The sequence below is a fragment of the Polistes canadensis genome, unplaced genomic scaffold, assembly GCF_001313835.1.
Source record: "Polistes canadensis isolate GaletaPanama2010 unplaced genomic scaffold, ASM131383v1 scaffold_56, whole genome shotgun sequence".
In the NCBI taxonomy this organism is placed as follows: domain Eukaryota; kingdom Metazoa; phylum Arthropoda; class Insecta; order Hymenoptera; family Vespidae; genus Polistes; species Polistes canadensis.
The window spans coordinates 586,106-595,753 of NW_014569603.1; the positions used below are offsets into that span (position 1 = coordinate 586,106).

Genomic DNA, 9,648 nt, shown 5'->3' on the forward strand with positions numbered 1-9,648 from the left:
AATCAAAAGACAAAAGAGACACGTCTTAGCAATTACGTTTGAAACAAATTTCCTTTTTTTATCTAAGAAAGGCCACAATCCAACGATCGACAAAAAGAACCGATTGAATTTGTAATAACTATTCTCGAAAATGTCCATCTCGATAAGACGACCTAAACGCTTCTGATTGCTTTTCTTTCTCATCGCTAAATTCTACACCGTAGTTTTACTTTGTGATTTATTATTTTCTACTACTTTTGTTTCCCTTCTTTTATATTTGTTCAAACAATCATGAGATATTAAAAATAATAAGTAGTATTAACGAAGGGTTTTTCTAGAATGTAATTATAGAATAATTGTACCTAAGAACGCTTAGGGTTCTCAATAGAACACTACCAACGTTGCATAATAACAACTTTCTATCGATTGGGAATATCAGCAGGTGTTTCTCGTAATTATTGTTCCTGAAGGATCCCTCTCCGTCAAACATAAGCGACTTCGTAAAATTGTCACGACTATTAATTCACCCTCCGTTCTATCATAGCGCATGCGCATTAGATATATAACGTTCAATCGTTCACTATCTACGAACGAGTAACCACAATGATAAATTCTAAAGACTAGAAATTATTCGAAATTCGTAAATACAAATATAAACTTTTATTATAATTTTTATTATTTAATATAAACAAGTTTCAAGAACGTTTAATGATCCGATGGAAAATTATTTGAAAAATATTGCTATCAATGGTTTTGTTTTTGTTTAACGTATATACGCGCGCGCCTATACACGTGTATGTGTGTGTGTGTGTGTGTGTGTGTGTGTTGTGTCGTTAATTAACTATTTTAATCTACATAGTACGTTATTTCGTAAATTAGATAATTATTTGAAATACGCAATACTGTAATTGTGATAGTACCTGTTGCTTCGTTCTATACTATACTATCAATGCATAATGTGATAGTGATAGTCATCGCGAATATCGTTCTGTCTTTTTCTAATTATCCATTCTTTTTTATAGGATCTATTAATTAATTTTTACATTAAAACATATAATTGCGATATTAAACAAATGTTGGATCGCAAACACGTAAATTAAATAAAAGTACATTCACGTAAGTCAAAAGTAAAGTACAACTCGTAATGATAATTTTGTTTCAATGTTTATATCCATGCATACGTATGCATAGATATACATATATGATAAATATATTTTTGTAATATAACAGTGATCTTTGATTCTTTTGTTCATCATTAAACATATACGAATACTAACGAGGAGGATCAAAGAAAAGGCAACGCAAAAGTAAAATGGTAGATTGCTAACCGCATATAATTAGTAGTGCAAGCAAACTCTGGACGTAGATCAGACAGCATAAAACTCTTTCTCGTTAAATTTAGATCACTGAAAATAGCACCATATTTTCTTTCTTCCTTCTCAGCATTTTTCCTTATCGCGTTTTGTTTACCTTGAGCTTATTATTAACGTACAAAAAACATGCAAATTTGTTCCATTGTCTTTCTCTCTCTTTCTCTCGCTTTTTTATTCGTTTTTTCCATCTTCTTTTTCCTTTTTTTGAAATTATTTAAATATCTCGCTTAAATAAGCATATATATATATATACAAATCGTGATTATTATCGAGAAAATTTCGCAACATTTTTTTTTTATTTCACTCGTTTTATACCATCGTTCAGATTATTATTTAAAATATCATTATTATAAACTCGTTCGAATTTTATTGCTATTATCCGAAAGATGCAAATTGCGGAACGTTTATTTATCTTTTCGCGTAGTAGAAAATATTTTATGCGCACATTATCGCGTACGCAGTCATTATTAAAATAGAGATATTTGATCAATGAATATCGAGATCGGATAAAAGAAAAAAAAATTCAAATATTGATTCCCCGTTCTTGTTTATCTTCACAAAATGAATGTACTTATTTTAATTATTATAGAAATGTGGCGAACAAAAAAATTATTTTTTTTCCTGAATCGTTAAATGCAGTAATACTCGCCCGGAACATAATAATTTTCAATATTCCATTTTATTGATTTATCGCGAATAATATTATGAATCGGAGTGCTTTTACACGAGGTAATGGCCTATGAAACGAAACGATTCGACGACACGTTTATTATCGTCCGTTCTTCCATTTATGACTTTTATATCCACCAGAGAGAGAGAGAGAGAGAGAGAGAGAGAGAGAGAGAGAGATAGGGCACACGCTCGTAACGAAGTCAATTAAATTAGGTGGAATTACGCACAAACGTAGGACAGGTCGAGCGCGTTTACATGAACGCAAACTCCGGCCGATCATTAATTTCTATTTCACGATAATATTCTATTTCATCGAATTTTCAACGTTTGCCTTGTCTAAGCTCTTCTACGTATACCGGATGAATCATCTCGAAAATATTAAATTACATGTTGAACATTACACATTGAAGAAACCTAGCTACGTGATTATATAATATCAAAAATAATCAAAACACACACAATATCATTTTAAGTAGAAAACGACACGAATTAAAAAAATATAATGAAAATCTAGCAAACGGAAAATGTCGAAAATGTTAATAATAACATTGCAAATAGGGTGACAAAATTTAGGAATGATTGTCTCAATAAAAAATCATCTTCCTGTCTACTTTGTTTCAATAAAATACATCGATACGCGAAACTCCGAATTCAAAAATATTACAAGTAAATATTATTTATTGTATATTTTTGTACATACGCGCACTTGCATGTGATTTCGTTTCGCAATCATATTTATTTGTATTATTCTTGTATAATTTCATTGAAGAAAAAAAATAGAAAATACATTAATGTTTTTGTTCGAAACTTTTCAAACCGATTTCCGAGTATATATGAAATATCTCTGAAAAACTTAATAAGATTTATCCGATATATAAGCTAATATATAAAATAATCTAAATAATATAAAAAAAAAAGAAAAACAAGAGTAATATAATGTTAAAAAATAAATTACGATGGTTCAATTTCACTGGTACCTTCTGGATTTGATATATCAACTCGACGATACACGAAGTTACATATTTAACAAGAAGACAGGAAGGTTACTCGAAATCAGACCGGAAATGAAAGGAAGAGCAAAGTAAGCTTAGACGACGAGAAAGCCCATAAGGGAGAGCACCACTGACGTGCCGTAAGATTGATTGGAGTCACGGGATGGAAAATTAACGGTTGCTGGTAGTCCAGGGATGGGTGAAGGAGGGTACAGGATGGCTGAGAGTAGTCTTGACAGTGGTGAGAGGGGTTACCCTGCTACAGGGAGTTAGATGCACACTGCATACTAATTTCGAGTCACCTGCATTACCCCTCCAGACTTTCCCTTCTAATTTTATCCAATGAAATATCTACCAATATCTTATGTCATTTACTATTACAAACAAACACAAAAAAAATAACGAAATAGAACAAACATATAATATATACATACGCGTAATAATTTATATCATTATTTCTTAACTATTTTACTTTACACTTATTGAGTATCTCTTCAATAATTTATGTAGGATACAACAATTGAAAAAAAAGAAAAAATTATATTATCACACATCCGAGCATCTAATTTTGTTTTTTTTTTCTTTTATAATCTTATGTATTTTTTAATTGAATTCTTTAATATTTAATATCCGCTACAACAATGAAACAACCAAAAATTATATAAATAAACACACACACAAATATCACGCATGATCGTCTATAATTTGATTAATTATCTCGATCAATGTTATTTAAGCAATAATTTGAAAAATAAAGAAAAAGAAATGTATGAGAATGCTTAAATGTATGAATAAACGATTGTTTAATTCGTATTTTATATTTCCTCGAGAATATCGAAATGAGAAGGATCGTACGGTAGAGTTAATTGCACACAAGCTTTTCCTACCAGAATGGAAAAGCTCAAATGAATTTTGCTTATTCATGCAGCGATCGTTCATAGAACGAACAACGACCACGAGGCTCGTCAAACATCGCATACTGAATTTGAAGGCTCCACGAGTGGCCCGCTGCTTGTTTGTCCGAGTATCTACTCAGAATGAATAATTTCGTCGAATCGTTATTCACCGTGGATCGTTCAGCATTTAATCGCTGCTGCCCTTCCCAAACTACGGCTCCGACATTTTTTCGTCATCGTCGTCGTCGTTTTCGTCGTCGTCGTCGTTTTCGTCGTCGTCGTCGTTTTCGTCGTCGTCGTCGACGTTGGCTGAGAAGAGATCGGTATAGTTGAATAACAAAAAAATGACAAAGAAAATTCTATAGTACAAAAGACAACAATACCTCATAAAAACCTAATAAAAACTTGGTCATAATTTTTCTACAAAAATAATTAAAATTCTTTTTAATTTCTTTTTTCTTATATTATAATTTAAAAAGAAATAAAATTATATATTTAAAGGACGATCGCGTTAATTGATCGATGTATCTTTGGTTGCATTAATGTGTCAATCTACCCGTATATAATTATCAAAGGGTGAGAGAGGGAGAGAGAGAGGGAGAGGGGGAAGAGATATATGTCTGTAACGCGAGACATTTGAGCAAGGTATAAGGGATGGAAGGACTGGAAAGGACGAATCAGGGGTAGAAGAGGGATAGTAGTAGGAGGATGAGAGTAACAACGGCATGTGTACACGCGTCTATCCTTAATTGGATCAAACGGCCGACTATCTTCGGTCGATATGTCAGCTAGGGATTCCGTCACGAGTAATTACAGACGTGTACCTAGAGAAGCTGCAGGCAAAAGCATCTACAAAGCTATTGTTTCGAGAAATTGGGTTAATCGAAATTGTCTTTCTCTCTCTTTTTCTTTTTCTTTTTCTTTTTCTTTTCCTCTTTCTTTAACGAAGCCAAATTATTCCTTAAGTAAAAACAACCCTCGGATTTCGTTAAACTTTCGAATTTAATTTAAAATTAAACTTTAAGACAAGAAAAGAAAGAAAGAAACGAATATAAAAAAGACGAAATGAAAACAAAAAAGGGAAAATATTCTTATGTTAATTATTTCTTTAGCGAAAAATTAAAAGCGTTGCACGGTTCTAATTTTTGTTAATCCACGATTCGCTAGGCAACAAACAATTTAACAATTTACTCGTGAAAGATAAATGCGTTCCTATTTATTTTATCTCGTCCATGATATTCACGGTTTTACGCGACCCAGATAATTTATCGAATAAAATTCTGTGTGTAAATAACATAACGATGAAAAGAAAACGATAACGAATAATCAACTTACTAATGCTGATACTTATTTAAACAGGTACAAATTATTTCTATGTTGTATCGTTCGAATTAAATTTCATGGAATTTTCTAAACGACCGAAAGGTTATTTGTTAACGAAACTAATAAACAATATCTAAAGAAATACGAAACTATAGGAAGTGAATAAAAAGAAAAAAAAGAAAAGTATATAAATAAATTTAAAATAATTTAAACGGATATGGGGGTTTGGTGATTATCGATTAACAAAAAAAACATAATATCGTTCTATTTCATTTCTCTTATCTCTCTTTCGAATTATGGAATATATTTGAACTCTCTCGCATCCAAAGCAAAACGTTTTAATTGGAATTAGTGCACCGGGTAATATTTGAACAGCTACCAAGAGAAGATCTTAGCGCAGTAACACGCGGCCGCGCGCGCGAATGGAACAAGGTAACAAGAGGAAGAAATTGGATGGAACCGTTGACGGACCAACGGGAAAAAGGATGATGCTATTAGACTAATTAAGGCGCCTTAAGATTTTAACGAGTTCACTTACCCCTTCCCCTATTTCTCCTCTTCCACCACCACCACCTCTTCTTCCTCTTGTTCTTGGCCAGAGTCAGCCAACTTTCAAAATAGTCGCGTGTGAGGTGCGAACTTTTACTTTAAGTTAATTGAAACGTTTCTTCTTCTTTAGCCGCTCATCCTTCCCCATCCCCCTCTTTCCCTTCCATTACTAAAAAAACAAATAAAAGACAAATATTGATGAAAAATGTTTATATACAAATAAAGGAATAACAAATGTATTCAATCGATAACACTTCGTAATTTGATTTGTCATGAATTGTAAGGCAAATTTATCTAAACGCATGAGATTATAATATTTTAATCGTACTAAGCGCTTTAAACGTACTATCGATTTATATTAAAAACACATCTAACGTATCATGCGTGTATTGTGTACAAAAAATAGAAGAAAGTAAAAACGCAGGCCTACGAAAAGAAAATCATGGATAGAAAGTAAAATCGCATGAATAATAGGTTCGTAAGTCGTCGTTAAAGCCATAAGCGTTTTATTAATCGTAAGTTCGCGCAATGAAAGGTCAATGCATGGAGAGCAGTCGGCAGTGGCGGGAGTGGCCAATCATCAATCAGCCGAGCGAAGTTAAATGGTCGGGACAACGGGTTTTAATATCCCCCGAGAGAAATAAAAGTTAGCGCGATAAATCAAAAATGAAAAGTCACCGCCTGTGACTCTTTCTCTCTCTCTCTCTCTCCCTCATACACACACACTGTTTCTCTCTTTTTCCCTAAACTATCTCTTTTTCCCTTTTTTTTCTTCTTCTTTTTTTTTTATCTTTTTCATACTCCATCCTTTTTCTGTCTTGTGCCACTCAGCCACGCACCAAATGGCAAGTTCCTTCGTTTCTCTCTACCTTTGTCTTTCTTTATAGCATCTTATATACACTCACACACATAAACGCATACTTAATATTATACTTATGTATATATATATATATTAATAGCTATACATAGGGACACGTTTATGTATTAGAATTTATGTGAATCCTCTTGCGTTTATATATTTTAAGATATACACATATACACATTTATATATAAGGATACATGGTATCTCTATCTCTTTCTTTCTTCTTACTTAGCACCCGGAATACTCGAAGAGATGATAAATGAATTTCTCGACTTCTCTATTTATATCTATGACCCGAAATGGCCTCCCTGCTTGAGAAATCGGTTAATTTCTTTCCAACGATCGCTCAACGACACCAAGACGACACCAGCCAGCAATCCACCCCATCGAGATTATTTGTGGATAATATTGTCCCCTTTTCTTCATTCCTTTTTATTTCTATTTTTTTTCAAGACGTTAAACCTCTTGAATCATAAAATAAAATCACGAAGTATTCAATTTAGAAACCGGAATGTGTGTGTGATTCACAATTTATTTCAAAATTTAAAATATTAAAAAAACTAAAAATGATCAACACGATCATACAGAATCATAATAATTTGAGATAGATAAAAAGTAAACCTTGACCAAGTGAAATTGATCGGTGATTTATTTTCGATTATTCGCACATGTTCACATAGGACATATCTATTTATACCTATATATGAAATATGAAAAATGTATGAACGGTTATTTTCGAAATGGTCAGACAATACAAAATTATTTCTAAATTCGTACGATTTTTTCGTCACGTGCCTCGAGCGAAAATTTGTCCACAAACTTTCCATGGACTTATCGTATAAGATCCAACAAAACCTCTGCACTCTCTGCACTCTCCCTCTCCCAACCTTCTACCCCCTATTACGTATGCCTTATCTAACCTGTGAAAGTCACCAAATTCCTTACTAAGTTCGTCGAGATTATATCCTACGGGGAACAAACTTTAGATAATAGGAAAGAGTGTTTCGAAAATTTTTCCATTCAAGATATATTTACCATTCCCTCAGTCACTCGCTCTCTCTCTTTTCTTTTTTATTTTTATTTCTTGTCGAGAAAGAGAGAGAAGAAAAACACATCGATAAGATGTCCCTTTAATGTATATATATATATATTCTATTTATTATTATCTTAATACTCTTCGAGACTATTCGTTAGAAACCTTACCCAACTCGTTACGTCATTTAATATTCCTGTCACATTTTATTTAATAATTACTACGAGCTTGGACGCGATTAAAAAGAAAATATAAATAAATAAAAACCTTTCAAAGAATGAAAGTAAAGAAGGAAAAGAAGGTGGAAGAGAGGAAGGAAGGAAAATAAAAAAAAGATAAAAAAGGAATGTTTTTTAATGACCGAAGGAGAGAGAGAAAAAAAATAAGATGGTAGGAAAAGAAAAGAAGGAAGAATAAGAAGAAGAAAGAGAAAGTTCTCTTCTGACAGTGTTACATCGGCTAATAAAACGTTACTATAATGCTCCTGCGAAGAAGCATAACGAAGCAAAAAGTCTGAGAGAAGATAAGACGGGAAGTACTTATAACGAGCTACTTCTAATTAACCATCTTGTACTTGAGGCACTCTTAAAACGCGAACTTAAAGATTACCATCGACTACGTCGCACCACCGAGTCGCTGATTTTACTACCATTTTTACACTCCTTTTTCTCTCTCTCTCTCTCTCTCTCTCTCTCTCTCTCACTTTATTTCTCAGTCCGTGTCTTTCTTTCTCTATGTATATATTATACAAATATATCCATTTTATTTTTCGATAATTATACGATAATAATATATAAAATATATAAAAATTTGATAATATATATTTGGATATTTTATTAAATATGCCTACGCCATTTTCTTACATCTCTAAATTATAGGAAAAATAAATTATTACAATTTTAATACTTAAAATTATTATTTGCAATAGGAATATACTATGGAGTGTTGAAACTTTTTCTATTATATTGTACAACAATTTAATTTGTTATAATATTTAAAAAAAAAAAGAACTAAATATCTGAAATAAGCTCTTGGAATAACTGTACCTAAATAAGAATATTAAAAAATTCCATCAAATAAAATATAATAAAAATATATAATATAGAAGAGAAATTTATTTAAAAATTTAAACACAATATAAAAACATATATAGAAAATAATTCTACAATATACATAATACGTTACTGATTAGATTTTTCCGTTTTTACACTAGACACCGTTTAGCGTATATAATCAAACAATTATAACCTATATTATAAATGAATCGCATAAAATAAAAATTATTTATCTACGTACATCATATTTGATTTATTAAAATATCAAATCGAAAATTCTTTGTTTAAAATCACTGATACACGTTCGCCAGCGTATATTGGCCGATGTCTGACTAGATTCCGGTTATTACTGCTACTAATACCAACGCGGTAGTAGTAACATCAACAAAGTAGTAAATTTTGGAGACGAGAGAACACGACACGTGCAGGACGAATGACGAAATTAGGAATAATTATTCAAGTATATTCACCGAGACGATGGTAAGGGATGCTACTAGAGAGATTGTAAGAGATACCTAGGAGAAACAGAGAGAGAGAAAGAGAGAAAAATGGGGGAGGGAGTTGGAGAGAGGGGTTGGAAAGGCAGGAGGAGAATACTACGGAGGTAAAATATGATCTCGAGTTTGGCCGGCCTGGTCGACGCCACGGTGGTGGCTAATACGTTTCAGGGCGAAGTTAGTAACAGGTGGCGCGATCCATAACGGTTCTTGCAGCTTTCACTGTATCCCAACCTTTAACCAACCACCCCTTACCTCTTCCTTTCTATTCTAAAGAAAAGAAAAGAAATAAAAAAAGAGAGGAAGAAATTATCTGCCCATATTGCTCAATGATAATCCAAAAAATCATTTCTTCTTGTGGGATAAATTTTCATATTATTTTATATAATCAAAAATATATGTATATATATATATATA

At 32.2% G+C, this 9,648-nt stretch overlaps 1 protein-coding gene across 2 annotated transcripts in view; it reads left to right on the plus strand.

The window, feature by feature from the left end:
• Positions 1-9,648, plus strand: part of LOC106785773 (neurotrimin-like) — a 228,259-nt gene that overhangs the window by 200,807 nt on the left and 17,804 nt on the right. The window lies entirely within an intron of this gene.